The sequence below is a fragment of the Pseudophryne corroboree genome, unplaced genomic scaffold, assembly GCF_028390025.1.
Source record: "Pseudophryne corroboree isolate aPseCor3 unplaced genomic scaffold, aPseCor3.hap2 scaffold_499, whole genome shotgun sequence".
Lineage (NCBI taxonomy): Eukaryota > Metazoa > Chordata > Amphibia > Anura > Myobatrachidae > Pseudophryne > Pseudophryne corroboree.
The window spans coordinates 79,783-92,708 of record NW_026970105.1 but is presented as its reverse complement, the minus strand read 5'-3'; the positions used below and the strand labels follow the sequence as shown (position 1 = coordinate 92,708).

General features: G+C 48.6%; 20 non-coding genes across 20 annotated transcripts; all 20 read left to right on the top strand.

The window, feature by feature from the left end:
* Positions 1-442: 442 nt before the first annotated feature.
* Positions 443-606, top strand: LOC135030526 (U1 spliceosomal RNA). Its single transcript, XR_010226517.1, has one exon. It is a non-coding gene; the product is annotated as a U1 spliceosomal RNA (small nuclear RNA).
* Positions 607-758: 152 nt separating this feature from the next.
* LOC135030470 (U1 spliceosomal RNA) lies at positions 759-921 on the top strand. Its single transcript, XR_010226467.1, has one exon. It is a non-coding gene; the product is annotated as a U1 spliceosomal RNA (small nuclear RNA).
* A 671-nt stretch (positions 922-1,592) lies between these two features.
* Positions 1,593-1,756, top strand: LOC135030524 (U1 spliceosomal RNA). Its single transcript, XR_010226515.1, has one exon. It is a non-coding gene; the product is annotated as a U1 spliceosomal RNA (small nuclear RNA).
* Positions 1,757-1,908: 152 nt separating this feature from the next.
* Positions 1,909-2,071, top strand: LOC135030481 (U1 spliceosomal RNA). Its single transcript, XR_010226478.1, has one exon. It is a non-coding gene; the product is annotated as a U1 spliceosomal RNA (small nuclear RNA).
* A 671-nt stretch (positions 2,072-2,742) lies between these two features.
* Positions 2,743-2,906, top strand: LOC135030518 (U1 spliceosomal RNA). The gene has a single exon (XR_010226510.1). It is a non-coding gene; the product is annotated as a U1 spliceosomal RNA (small nuclear RNA).
* Positions 2,907-3,057: 151 nt separating this feature from the next.
* LOC135030476 (U1 spliceosomal RNA) lies at positions 3,058-3,220 on the top strand. The gene has a single exon (XR_010226473.1). It is a non-coding gene; the product is annotated as a U1 spliceosomal RNA (small nuclear RNA).
* A 671-nt stretch (positions 3,221-3,891) lies between these two features.
* LOC135030540 (U1 spliceosomal RNA) lies at positions 3,892-4,055 on the top strand. Its single transcript, XR_010226530.1, has one exon. It is a non-coding gene; the product is annotated as a U1 spliceosomal RNA (small nuclear RNA).
* A 152-nt stretch (positions 4,056-4,207) lies between these two features.
* Positions 4,208-4,370, top strand: LOC135030494 (U1 spliceosomal RNA). Its single transcript, XR_010226491.1, has one exon. It is a non-coding gene; the product is annotated as a U1 spliceosomal RNA (small nuclear RNA).
* A 671-nt stretch (positions 4,371-5,041) lies between these two features.
* LOC135030507 (U1 spliceosomal RNA) lies at positions 5,042-5,205 on the top strand. The gene has a single exon (XR_010226499.1). It is a non-coding gene; the product is annotated as a U1 spliceosomal RNA (small nuclear RNA).
* A 152-nt stretch (positions 5,206-5,357) lies between these two features.
* Positions 5,358-5,520, top strand: LOC135030484 (U1 spliceosomal RNA). Its single transcript, XR_010226481.1, has one exon. It is a non-coding gene; the product is annotated as a U1 spliceosomal RNA (small nuclear RNA).
* A 671-nt stretch (positions 5,521-6,191) lies between these two features.
* LOC135030517 (U1 spliceosomal RNA) lies at positions 6,192-6,355 on the top strand. Its single transcript, XR_010226509.1, has one exon. It is a non-coding gene; the product is annotated as a U1 spliceosomal RNA (small nuclear RNA).
* Positions 6,356-6,507: 152 nt separating this feature from the next.
* LOC135030475 (U1 spliceosomal RNA) lies at positions 6,508-6,670 on the top strand. The gene has a single exon (XR_010226472.1). It is a non-coding gene; the product is annotated as a U1 spliceosomal RNA (small nuclear RNA).
* A 671-nt stretch (positions 6,671-7,341) lies between these two features.
* On the top strand, positions 7,342-7,505 carry LOC135030534 (U1 spliceosomal RNA). Its single transcript, XR_010226525.1, has one exon. It is a non-coding gene; the product is annotated as a U1 spliceosomal RNA (small nuclear RNA).
* Positions 7,506-7,657: 152 nt separating this feature from the next.
* LOC135030545 (U1 spliceosomal RNA) lies at positions 7,658-7,820 on the top strand. Its single transcript, XR_010226535.1, has one exon. It is a non-coding gene; the product is annotated as a U1 spliceosomal RNA (small nuclear RNA).
* A 671-nt stretch (positions 7,821-8,491) lies between these two features.
* Positions 8,492-8,655, top strand: LOC135030516 (U1 spliceosomal RNA). Its single transcript, XR_010226508.1, has one exon. It is a non-coding gene; the product is annotated as a U1 spliceosomal RNA (small nuclear RNA).
* A 152-nt stretch (positions 8,656-8,807) lies between these two features.
* On the top strand, positions 8,808-8,970 carry LOC135030474 (U1 spliceosomal RNA). The gene has a single exon (XR_010226471.1). It is a non-coding gene; the product is annotated as a U1 spliceosomal RNA (small nuclear RNA).
* Positions 8,971-9,641: 671 nt separating this feature from the next.
* LOC135030533 (U1 spliceosomal RNA) lies at positions 9,642-9,805 on the top strand. Its single transcript, XR_010226524.1, has one exon. It is a non-coding gene; the product is annotated as a U1 spliceosomal RNA (small nuclear RNA).
* Positions 9,806-9,957: 152 nt separating this feature from the next.
* LOC135030473 (U1 spliceosomal RNA) lies at positions 9,958-10,120 on the top strand. Its single transcript, XR_010226470.1, has one exon. It is a non-coding gene; the product is annotated as a U1 spliceosomal RNA (small nuclear RNA).
* A 671-nt stretch (positions 10,121-10,791) lies between these two features.
* LOC135030506 (U1 spliceosomal RNA) lies at positions 10,792-10,955 on the top strand. Its single transcript, XR_010226498.1, has one exon. It is a non-coding gene; the product is annotated as a U1 spliceosomal RNA (small nuclear RNA).
* Positions 10,956-11,107: 152 nt separating this feature from the next.
* LOC135030499 (U1 spliceosomal RNA) lies at positions 11,108-11,270 on the top strand. The gene has a single exon (XR_010226493.1). It is a non-coding gene; the product is annotated as a U1 spliceosomal RNA (small nuclear RNA).
* The last annotated feature ends 1,656 nt before the right edge of the window (positions 11,271-12,926 follow it).

The following is a 12,926-nucleotide window of genomic DNA, read 5'->3' as shown; positions in this document are numbered from 1 at the left end:
ATCAGCTTGAATGCTTCAGGGGCTGGGGCATAGCCAACATGAGCCCCACACCGAAGGAGGGTGGAGGTGTTTAATGCGAACTAGGGGTCATCCAAGCGCCGCAAAAGGCCGCCATGCCCTGCACGCCCCTTTTCTCTTTTCATATGCAGATGAGGGTTGAAGCCAACTTTGACCCACTGCTTGGATGACATCACCATATGCAAATCCATCTGCTGCAGGCCTTCCCCCAGGAATGCTTGTACTAGTAGTTGCATTTGGTTTGTTGTTTGGGGGTGCTTCAGTATTAGGCAGCCTTCTGCCCTCCCATGTTCATCTGAAAATATGTGTTCTCCCTGCAGTTGTTGTCCCCAGATGAGAGTTCCCTTGTGCTGCCTCAGTTGAATCTCCTTTACTTGACAGAGATGTGCCTGAGCAGCGGCCCTCCCCAGCCCTATCCCAAATCATACTTATTTTGCATAGGAGATACCATGGTCATGAAGATTGTTCTCCCAGGGTGAGGTTCATTCATTGCATTCTGAGTATGCTGACCCCTGTGATTTCCCCAAATGTGGGAAACTCGACTGCATTATTTGTGGTAGAGGGGGACTATGTTTGTGCTTTCCTCTGGTCAGCTCTGTTAAAAGTCAGATTTCTTTGTCTCAGATCTTCCTCTAGCCTTGTTCCTCTTTCGAGAGTTCCCTTGTGCTGCCTCAGTTGGATCTCCTTCACTTGACAGGGGGGTTCCCGAGCAGCGACCCTCCCCAGCTCTAGCCCAACTCCTACTTACCTGCCAGGTGAGATACTATGATCATGAAGGTGCTTCTCCCAGGGCAAGGCTCACCCATTGCACTCTGGGTGTGCTGCTCCTGCAATTTCCCCAAATGTGGGACACTTGACTGCATAATTTGTGTTTCCTCTGGTCGGCTCTCGTATAATTCAGATCTCTTTGTCTCAGGTCTCTCTCCAGCCTAGTTTGCTGTCTGTTTCCACTTCTCTTTTCTTGAGCCGCTCCCTTCTATGCCCTTGCGCACTATCCTGACCTCTCCCGTCTGCTTACTTTGTGCCTTCCAACGCACAATGCATACTACAGGTAGTGCTGCAGGGCCCACACCCTTTTACATGCTTTACAGAACAGCTCTGGAGCTGTTACAGTGCCCAGCTGCTGCAAGAAATCATCTTGAATGCTTCAGGGGCTGGGGCATAGCCAACATGAGCCCCACACCGAAGGAGGGTGGAGATGTTTAATGCGAATTAAGGGTCATCCAAGCGCCACAAAAGGACGCCATGCCCTGCACATCCCTTTTTTCTTTTCATATGCAGACGAGGGTTGAAGCCAACTTTGACCCACTGCTTGGATGACATCACCATATGCAAATCCATCTGCTGCAGGCCTTCCCCCAGGAATGCTTACACTAGTTGTTGCATTTGGTTTGTTGTTTGGGGGTGCTTCAGTATTAGGCAGCCTTCTGCCCTCCCATGTTCATCTGAAAATATGTGTTCTCCCTGCAGTTGTTGTCCCCAGATGAGAGTTCCCTTGTGCTGCCTCAGTTGAATCTCCTTTACTTGACAGAGATGTGCCTGAGCAGCGGCCCTCCCCAGCCCTATCCCAAATCATACTTATTTTGCATAGGAGATACCATGGTCATGAAGATTGTTCTCCCAGGGTGAGGTTCATTCATTGCATTCTGGGTATGCTGACCCCTGTGATTTCCCCAAATGTGGGAAACTCGACTGCATTATTTGTGGTAGTGGGGGACTGTGTTTGGGCTTTCCTCTGCTCAGCTCTGGTAAAAGTCAGATTTCTTTGTCTCAGATCTTCCTCTAGCCTTGTTCTTCTTTCGAGAGTTCCCTTGTGCTGCCTCAGTTGGATCTCCTTCACTTGACAGGGGGGTGCCCGAGCAGCGACCCACCCCAGCTCTAGCCCAACTCCTACTTACCTGCCAGGTGAGATACTATGATCAGGAAGGTGCTTCTCCCAGGGCAAGGCTCACCCATTGCACTCTGGGTGTGCTGCTCCTGTGATTTCCCCAAATGTGGGAAACTTGACTGCATAATTTGTGTTTCCTCTGGTCGGCTCTCGTATAATTCAGATCTCTTTGTCTCAGGTCTTTCTCCAGCCTAGTTTGCTGTCTGTTTCCACTTCTCTTTTCTTGAGCCGCTCCCTTCTATGCCCTTGCGCACTATCCTGACCTCTCCCGTCTGCTTACTTTGTGCCTTCCAACGCACAATGCATACTACAGGTAGTGCTGCAGGGCCCACACCCTTTTACATGCTTTACAGAACAGCTCTGGAGCTGTTACAGTGCCCAGCTGCTGCAAGAAATCATCTTGAATGCTTCAGGGGCTGGGGCATAGCCAACATGAGCCCCACACCGAAGGAGGGTGGAGATGTTTAATGCGAATTAAGGGTCATCCAAGCGCCACAAAAGGACGCCATGCCCTGCACATCCCTTTTTTGTTTTCATATGCAGACGAGGGTTGAAGCCAACTTTGACCCACTGCTTGGATGACATCACCATATGCAAATCCATCTGCTGCAGGCCTTCCCCCAGGAATGCTTACACTAGTTGTTGCATTTGGTTTGTTGTTTGGGGGTGCTTCAGTATTAGGCAGCCTTCTGCCCTCCCATGTTCATCTGAAAATATGTGTTCTCCCTGCAGTTGTTGTCCCCAGATGAGAGTTCCCTTGTGCTTCCTCAGTTGAATCTCCTTTACTTGACAGAGCTGTGCCTGAGCAGCGGCCCTCCCCAGCCCTATCCCAAATCATACTTATTTTGCATAGGAGATACCATGGTCATGAAGATTGTTCTCCCAGGGTGAGGTTCATTCATTGCATTCTGGGTATGCTGACCCCTGTGATTTCCCCAAATGTGGGAAACTCGACTGCATTATTTGTGGTAGTGGGGGACTGTGTTTGTGCTTTCTTCTGGTCAACTCTGGTAAAAGTCAGATTTCTTTACTCAGATCTTCCTCTAGCCTTGTTCTTCTTTCGAGAGTTCCCTTGTGCTGCCTCAGTTGGATCTCCTTCACTTGACAGGGGGGTGCCCGAGCAGCGACCCTCCCCAGCTCTAGCCCAACTCCTACTTACCTGCCAGGTGAGATACTATGATCAGGAAGGTGCTTCTCCCAGGGCAAGGCTCACCCATTGCACTCTGGGTGTGCTGCTCCTGCGATTTCCCCAAATGTGGGACACTTGACTGCATAATTTGTGTTTCCTCTGGTCGGCTCTCGTATAATTCAGATCTCTTTGTCTCAGGTCTCTCTCCAGCCTAGTTTGCTGTCTGTTTCCACTTCTCTTTTCTTGAGCCGCTCCCTTCTATGCCCTTGCGCACTATCCTGACTTCTCCCGTCTGCTTACTTTGTGCCTTCCAACGCACAATGCGAACTACAGGTAGTGCTGCAGGGCCCACACCCTTTTAGTTGCCTTACAGAGCAGCTCTGGAGCTGTTACAGTGCCCAGCTGCTGCAAGAAATCAGCTTGAATGCTTCAGGTGCTGGGGCATAGCCAACATGAGCCCCACACCTAAGGAGGGTGGAGGTGTTTAATGCGAATTAGGGGTCATGCAAGCGCCGAAAAAGGCCGCCATGCCCTGCACATCCCTTTTTTCTTTTCATATGCAGACGAGGGTTGAAGCCAACTTTGACCCACTGCTTGGATGACATCACCATATGCAAATCCATCTGCTGCAGGCCTTCCCCCAGGAATGCTTGCACTAGTTGTTGCATTTGGTTTGTTGTTTGGGGGTGCTTCAGTATTAGGCAGCCTTCTGCCCTCCCATGTTCATCTGAAAATATGTGTTCTCCCTGCAGTTGTTGTCCCCAGATGAGAGTTCCCTTGTGCTGCCTCAGTTGAATCTCCTTTACTTGACAGAGATGTGCCTGAGCAGCGGCCCTCCCCAGCCCTATCCCAAATCATACTTATTTTGCATAGGAGATACCATGGTCATGAAGATTGTTCTCCCAGGGTGAGGTTCATTCATTGCATTCTGGGTATGATGACCCCTGTGATTTCCCCAAATGTGGGAAACTCGACTGCATTATTTGTGGTAGTGGGGGACTGTGTTTGTGCTTTCTTCTGGTCAACTCTGGTAAAAATCAGATTTCTTTGTCTCAGATCTTCCTCTAGCCTTGTTCCTCTTTCGAGAGTTCCCTTGTGCTGCCTCAGTTGGATCTCCTTCACTTGACAGGGGGGTACCCGAGCAGCGACCCTCCCCAGCTCTAGCCCAACTCCTACTTACCTGCCAGGTGAGATACTATGATCATGTAGGTGCTTCTCCCAGGGCAAGGCTCACCCATTGCACTCTGGGTGTGCTGCCCCTGTGATTTCCCCAAATGTGGGAAACTTGACTGCATAATTTGTGTTTCCCCTGGTCGTCTCTCGTATAATTCAGATCTCTTTGTCTCAGGTCTCTCTCCAGCCTAGTTTGCTGTCTGTTTCCACTTCTCTTTTCTTGAGCCGCTCCCTTCTATGCCCTTGCGCACTATCCTGACTTCTCCCGTCTGCTTACTTTGTGCCTTCCAACACACAATGCAAACTACAGGTAGTGCTGCAGGGCCCACACCCTTTTACTTGCCTCACAGAGCAGCTCTGGAGCTGTTACAGTACCCAGCTGCTGCAAGAAATCAGCTTGAATGCTTCAGGGGCTGGGGCATTGCCAACATGAGCCCCACACCGAAGGAGGGTGGAGGTGTTTAATGCGAACTAAGGGTCACCCAAGCGCCGCAAAAGGCCGCCATGCCCTGCACGCCCCTTTTCTCTTTTCATATGCAGACGAGGGTTGAAGCCAACTTTGACCCACTGCTTGGATGGCATTACCATATGCAAATCAATCTGCTGCAGGCCTTCCCCCAGGAATGCTTGCACTAGTTGTTGCATTTGGTTTGTTGTTTGGGGGTGCTTCGGTATTAGGCAGCCTTCTGCCCTCCCATGTTCATCTGAAAATATGTGTTCTCCCTGCAGTTGTTGTCCCCAGATGAGAGTTCCCTTGTGCTGCCTCAGTTGAATCTCCTTTACTTGACAGAGATGTGCCTGAGCAGCGGCCCTCCCCAGCCCTATCCCAAATCATACTTATTTTGCATAGGAGATACCATGGTCATGAAGATTGTTCTCCCAGGGTGAGGTTCATTCATTGCATTCTGGGTATGCTGACCCCTGTGATTTCCCCAAATGTGGGAAACTCGACTGCATTATTTGTGGTAGTGGGGGACTGTGTTTGTGCTTTCCTCTGCTCAGCTCTGGTAAAAGTCAGATTTCTTTGTCTCAGATCTTCCTCTAGCCTTGTTCTTCTTTCGAGAGTTCCCTTGTGCTGCCTCAGTTGGATCTCCTTCACTTGACAGGGGGGTGCCCGAGCAGCGACCCTCCCCAGCTCTAGCCCAACTCCTACTTACCTGCCAGGTGAGATACTATGATCAGGAAGGTGCTTCTCTCAGGGCAAGGCTCACCCATTGCACTCTGGGTGTGCTGCTACTGCGATTTCCCCAAATGTGGGAAACTTGACTGCATAATTTGTGTTTCCTCTGGTCGGCTCTCGTATAATTCAGATCTCTTTGTCTCAGGTCTTTCTCCAGCCTAGTTTGCTGTCTGTTTCCACTTCTCTTTTCTTGAGCCGCTCCCTTCTATGCCCTTGCGCACTATCCTGACCTCTCCCGTCTGCTTACTTTGTGCCTTCCAACGCACAATGCATACTACAGGTAGTGCTGCAGGGCCCACACCCTTTTACATGCTTTAAAGAACAGCTCTGGAGCTGTTACAGTGCCCAGCTGCTGCAAGAAATCATCTTGAATGCTTCAGGGGCTGGGGCATAGCCAACATGAGCCCCACACCGAAGGAGGGTGGAGATGTTTAATGCGAATTAAGGGTCATCCAAGCGCCACAAAAGGACGCCATGCCCTGCACATCCCTTTTTTCTTTTCATATGCAGACGAGGGTTGAAGCCAACTTTGACCCATTGCTTGGATGACATCACCATATGCAAATCCATCTGCTGCAGGCCTTCCCCCAGGAATGCTTACACTAGTTGTTGCATTTGGTTTGTTGTTTGGGGGTGCTTCAGTATTAGGCAGCCTTCTGCCCTCCCATGTTCATCTGAAAATATGTGTTCTCCCTGCAGTTGTTGTCCCCAGATGAGAGTTCCCTTGTGCTGCCTCAGTTGAATCTCCTTTACTTGACAGAGATGTGCCTGAGCAGCGGCCCTCCCCAGCCCTATCCCAAATCATACTTATTTTGCATAGGAGATACCATGGTCATGAAGATTGTTCTCCCAGGGTGAGGTTCATTCATTGCATTCTGGGTATGCTGACCCCTGTGATTTCCCCAAATGTGGGAAACTCGACTGCATTATTTGTGGTAGTGGGGGACTGTGTTTGTGCTTTCTTCTGGTCAACTCTGGTAAAAGTCAGATTTATTTGTCTCAGATCTTCCTCTAGCCTTGTTCTTCTTTCGAGAGTTCCCTTGTGCTGCCTCAGTTGGATCTCCTTCACTTGACAGGGGGGTGCCCGAGCAGCGACCCTCCCCAGCTCTAGCCCAACTCCTACTTACCTGCCAGGTGAGATACTATGATCAGGAAGGTGCTTCTCCCAGGGCAAGGCTCACCCATTGCACTCTGGGTGTGCTGCTCCTGCGATTTCCCCAAATGTGGGACACTTGACTGCATAATTTGTGTTTCCTCTGGTCGGCTCTCGTATAATTCAGATCTCTTTGTCTCAGGTCTCTCTCCAGCCTAGTTTGCTGTCTGTTTCCACTTCTCTTTTCTTGAGCCGCTCCCTTCTATGCCCTTGCGCACTATCCTGACTTCTCCTGTCTGCTTACTTTGTGCCTTCCAACGCACAATGCGAACTACAGGTAGTGCTGCAGGGCCCACACCCTTTTAGTTGCCTTACAGAGCAGCTCTGGAGCTGTTACAGTGCCCAGCTGCTGCAAGAAATCAGCTTGAATGCTTCAGGTGCTGGGGCATAGCCAACATGAGCCCCACACCTAAGGAGGGTGGAGGTGTTTAATGCGAATTAGGGGTCATGCAAGCGCCGCAAAAGGCCGCCATGCCCTGCACATCCCTTTTTTCTTTTCATATGCAGACGAGGGTTGAAGCCAACTTTGACCCACTGCTTGGATGACATCACCATATGCAAATCCATCTGCTGCAGGCCTTCCCCCAGGAATGCTTGCACTAGTTGTTGCATTTGGTTTGTTGTTTGGGGGTGCTTCAGTATTAGGCAGCCTTCTGCCCTCCCATGTTCATCTGAAAATATGTGTTCTCCCTGCAGTTGTTGTCCCCAGATGAGAGTTCCCTTGTGCTGCCTCAGTTGAATCGCCTTTACTTGACAGAGATGTGCCTGAGCAGCGGCCCTCCCCAGCCCTATCCCAAATCATACTTATTTTGCATAGGAGATATCATGGTCATGAAGATTGTTCTCCCAGGGTGAGGTTCATTCATTGCATTCTGGGTATGATGACCCCTGTGATTTCCCCAAATGTGGGAAACTCGACTGCATTATTTGTGGTAGAGGGGGACTGTGTTTGTGCTTTCCTCTGGTCAGCTCTGGTAAAAGTCAGATTTCTTTGTCTCAGATCTTCCTCTAGCCTTGTTCTTCTTTCGAGAGTTCCCTTGTGCTGCCTCAGTTGGATCTCCTTCACTTGACAGGGGGGTGCCCGAGCAGCGACCCTCCCCAGCTCTAGCCCAACTCCTACTTACCTGCCAGGTGAGATACTATGATCAGGAAGGTGCTTCTCCCAGGGCAAGGCTCACCCATTGCACTCTGGGTGTGCTGCTCCTGCGATTTCCCCAAATGTGGGAAACTTGACTGCATAATTTGTGTTTCCTCTGGTCGGCTCTCGTATAATTCAGATCTCTTTGTCTCAGGTCTTTCTCCAGCCTAGTTTGCTGTCTGTTTCCACTTCTCTTTTCTTGAGCCGCTCCCTTCTATGCCCTTGCGCACTATCCTGACCTCTCCCGTCTGCTTACTTTGTGCCTTCCAACGCACAATGCATACTACAGGTAGTGCTGCAGGGCCCACACCCTTTTACATGCTTTAAAGAACAGCTCTGGAGCTGTTACAGTGCCCAGCTGCTGCAAGAAATCATCTTGAATGCTTCAGGGGCTGGGGCATAGCCTACATGAGCCCCACACCGAAGGAGGGTGGAGATGTTTAATGCGAATTAAGGGTCATCCAAGCGCCACAAAAGGACGCCATGCCCTGCACATCCCTTTTTTCTTTTCATATGCAGACGAGGGTTGAAGCCAACTTTGACCCATTGCTTGGATGACATCACCATATGCAAATCCATCTGCTGCAGGCCTTCCCCCAGGAATGCTTACACTAGTTGTTGCATTTGGTTTGTTGTTTGGGGGTGCTTCAGTATTAGGCAGCCTTCTGCCCTCCCATGTTCATCTGAAAATATGTGTTCTCCCTGCAGTTGTTGTCCCCAGATGAGAGTTCCCTTGTGCTGCCTCAGTTGAATCTCCTTTACTTGACAGAGATGTGCCTGAGCAGCGGCCCTCCCCAGCCCTATCCCAAATCATACTTATTTTGCATAGGAGATACCATGGTCATGAAGATTGTTCTCCCAGGGTGAGGTTCATTCATTGCATTCTGGGTATGCTGACCCCTGTGATTTCCCCAAATGTGGGAAACTCGACTGCATTATTTGTGGTAGTGGGGGACTGTGTTTGTGCTTTCTTCTGGTCAACTCTGGTAAAAGTCAGATTTCTTTGTCTCAGATCTTCCTCTAGCCTTGTTCTTCTTTCGAGAGTTCCCTTGTGCTGCCTCAGTTGGATCTCCTTCACTTGACAGGGGGGTGCCCGAGCAGCGACCCTCCCCAGCTCTAGCCCAACTCCTACTTACCTGCCAGGTGAGATACTATGATCAGGAAGGTGCTTCTCCCAGGGCAAGGCTCACCCATTGCACTCTGGGTGTGCTGCTCCTGCGATTTCCCCAAATGTGGGACACTTGACTGCATAATTTGTGTTTCCTCTGGTCGGCTCTCGTATAATTCAGATCTCTTTGTCTCAGGTCTCTCTCCAGCCTAGTTTGCTGTCTGTTTCCACTTCTCTTTTCTTGAGCCGCTCCCTTCTATGCCCTTGCGCACTATCCTGACTTCTCCTGTCTGCTTACTTTGTGCCTTCCAACGCACAATGCGAACTACAGGTAGTGCTGCAGGGCCCACACCCTTTTAGTTGCCTTACAGAGCAGCTCTGGAGCTGTTACAGTGCCCAGCTGCTGCAAGAAATCAGCTTGAATGCTTCAGGTGCTGGGGCATAGCCAACATGAGCCCCACACCTAAGGAGGGTGGAGGTGTTTAATGCGAATTAGGGGTCATGCAAGCGCCGCAAAAGGCCGCCATGCCCTGCACATCCCTTTTTTCTTTTCATATGCAGACGAGGGTTGAAGCCAACTTTGACCCACTGCTTGGATGACATCACCATATGCAAATCCATCTGCTGCAGGCCTTCCCCCAGGAATGCTTGCACTAGTTGTTGCATTTGGTTTGTTGTTTGGGGGTGCTTCAGTATTAGGCAGCCTTCTGCCCTCCCATGTTCATCTGAAAATATGTGTTCTCCCTGCAGTTGTTGTCCCCAGATGAGAGTTCCCTTGTGCTGCCTCAGTTGAATCGCCTTTACTTGACAGAGATGTGCCTGAGCAGCGGCCCTCCCCAGCCCTATCCCAAATCATACTTATTTTGCATAGGAGATATCATGGTCATGAAGATTGTTCTCCCAGGGTGAGGTTCATTCATTGCATTCTGGGTATGATGACCCCTGTGATTTCCCCAAATGTGGGAAACTCGACTGCATTATTTGTGGTAGAGGGGGACTGTGTTTGTGCTTTCCTCTGGTCAGCTCTGGTAAAAGTCAGATTTCTTTGTCTCAGATCTTCCTCTAGCCTTGTTCTTCTTTCGAGAGTTCCCTTGTGCTGCCTCAGTTGGATCTCCTTCACTTGACAGGGGGGTGCCCGAGCAGCGACCCTCCCCAGCTCTAGCCCAACTCCTACTTACCTGCCAGGTGAGATACTATGATCAGGAAGGTGCTTCTCCCAGGGCAAGGCTCACCCATTGCACTCTGGGTGTGCTGCTCCTGCGATTTCCCCAAATGTGGGACACTTGACTGCATAATTTGTGTTTCCTCTGGTCGGCTCTCGTATAATTCAGATCTCTTTGTCTCAGGTCTCTCTCCAGCCTAGTTTGCTGTCTGTTTCCACTTCTCTTTTCTTGAGCCGCTCCCTTCTATGCCCTTGCGCACTATCCTGACTTCTCCCGTCTGCTTACTTTGTGCCTTCCAACGCACAATGCGAACTACAGGTAGTGCTGCAGGGCCCACACCCTTTTACTTGCCTTACAGAGCAGCTCTGGAGCTGTTACAGTGCCCAGCTGCTGCAAGAAATCAGCTTGAATGCTTCAGGTGCTGGGGCATAGCCAACATGAGCCCCACACCTAAGGAGGGTGGAGGTGTTTAATGCGAATTAGGGGTCATGCAAGCGCCGCAAAAGGCCGCCATGCCCTGCACATCCCTTTTTTCTTTTCATATGCAGACGAGGGTTGAAGCCAACTTTGACCCACTGCTTGGATGACATCACCATATGCAAATCCATCTGCTGCAGGCCTTCCCCCAGGAATGCTTGCACTAGTTGTTGCATTTGGTTTGTTGTTTGGGGGTGCTTCAGTATTAGGCAGCCTTCTGCCCTCCCATGTTCATCTGAAAATATGTGTTCTCCCTGCAGTTGTTGTCCCCAGATGAGAGTTCCCTTGTGCTGCCTCAGTTGAATCTCCTTTACTTGACAGAGATGTGCCTGAGCAGCGGCCCTCCCCAGCCCTATCCCAAATCATACTTATTTTGCATAGGAGATACCATGGTCATGAAGATTGTTCTCCCAGGGTGAGGTTCATTCATTGCATTCTGGGTATGCTGACCCCTGTGATTTCCCCAAATGTGGGAAACTCGACTGCATTATTTGTGGTAGTGGGGGACTGTGTTTGTGCTTTCCTCTGGTCAGCTCTGGTAAAAGCCAGATTTCTGTGTCTCAGATCTTCCTCTAGCCTTGTTCTTCTTTCGAGAGTTCTCTTGTGCTGCCTCAGTTGGATCTCCTTCACTTGACAGGGGGGTGCCCGAGCAGCGACCCTCCTCAGCTCTTGCCCAACTCCTACTTACCTGCCAGGTGAGATACTATGATCATGAAGGTGCTTCTCCCAGGGCAAGGCTCACCCATTGCACTCTGTGTGTGCTGCTCCAGCTATTTCCCCAAATGTGGGAAACTCGACTGCATAATTTGTGTTTCCCCTGGTCGGCTCTCGTATAATTCAGATCTCTTTGTCTCAGGTCTCTCTCCAGCCTAGTTTGCTGTCAGTTTCCACTTCTCTTTTCTTGAGCCGCTCCCTTCTATGCCCTTGCGCACTATCCTGACTTCTCCCGTCTGCTTACTTTGTGCCTTCCAACGCACAATGCGAACTACAGGTAGTGCTGCAGGGCCCACACCCTTTTAGTTGCCTTACAGAGCAGCTCTGGAGCTGTTACAGTGCCCAGCTGCTGCAAGAAATCAGCATGAATGTTCTTCGTTGATTGATGGAAGAAACATCTTACAAAAACTCTCCAGATTATTGACTTTTTAAAGTTTTTCTAGGAAACGTTCTAGATGAATGCTTATTAGCGTTTGTCAGAATGTAAGTTTGCAAAGTGTCTCTGTGGCGCAATCAGTTAGCGTGTTCGGTTATTATCTAAAAGGTTGGTGGTTCAATCCCACCCAGGGACGTAATTTACCTTGTGATCAGATTTTGGTGATCTTAAAGTAGACAAGTCAAAATTTCAAACCCCCTGTTATGGTGTGGGTACCTGGCCTTCCCTGATGTAATCAGAGTTAGATTTGATTCAGTGATTTTATAAAAACAGCTAGGAAGCACAATTTAGCAGTAGGTTGCAGAGAAAAAAAAATATGCTGGCAGAAAAATCCAATTGAGTGAATAAACAGCTCTTCATTTTCTGGCTTTATTTTTATGCTAACAAATTTGTTCTCTGAAAAGTGTCCACAAAGCCAAGTCTCTGATTAACACCTTTGTAAGGATGGTTTTTCACCTATTACTAAATTAAACTTGCTTCATTGGAAAGGCAGCAAGATGCATCCTCATTTCAATGTCTACTGAAATAATACAGGTTGACACCAGGAAACATTAACGGCACTGCATCCTTGCTGCTTTCTCATGTGGAAGTCTGTTTAATGTGAAAACAAGGTGATATCTAATTAGCACACAGGTAAGCAATTAAGAAAATCTTTATTTAAGGGTGAAGATGTTTCTCACAAAATCGTTGCCCCAATGCATCATTGAAATTCAACCTGGAAAGATGATTTTAATATATCACTTGTACATTTTGTATTGCTCTTCTGGTGACAATGTAGTTTGTTTTTGTCAATTACCATTTTAATAATAGGGTAAAGAAAATTAAGTGGATTTTTGAAAGAAAACAATACTGTCAATATACTATTAAAACAAATTAAAATGGTAAAAGTTATTGTACTTTAAGTAAAAATAAAAGAGCAAAAATATCCATCCCAGTTTTGGATTACTTTAATTAACAAAAAAAATGCATATAGCAAAGGATAGTTTCAATCTGCCTACCTCTGGGTTATGGGCCCAGCATGCTTCCATTGCAGTACTCTGCTGCACATGTAAGTGCAAGAGATCCTGAAGCACTCACTCATCATGGGAAAGTACCAATGTGTTTCTTTGTTGGTTGATGGAAGAAACATCTTACAAAAACTCTCCAGATTATTGACTTTTTAAAGTTTTTCTAGGAAACGTTCTAGATGAATGCTTATTAGCCTTTGTCAGTATGTACTTTTTGCAAAGTGTCTCTGTGGCGCAATTGGTTAGTGTGTACGGCTATTAACCAAAAGGTTGGTGGTTAAATCCTACCCAGGGACGTAATTGACCTTGTGATCAGATTTTGGTAATATTTAAGTAGACAAG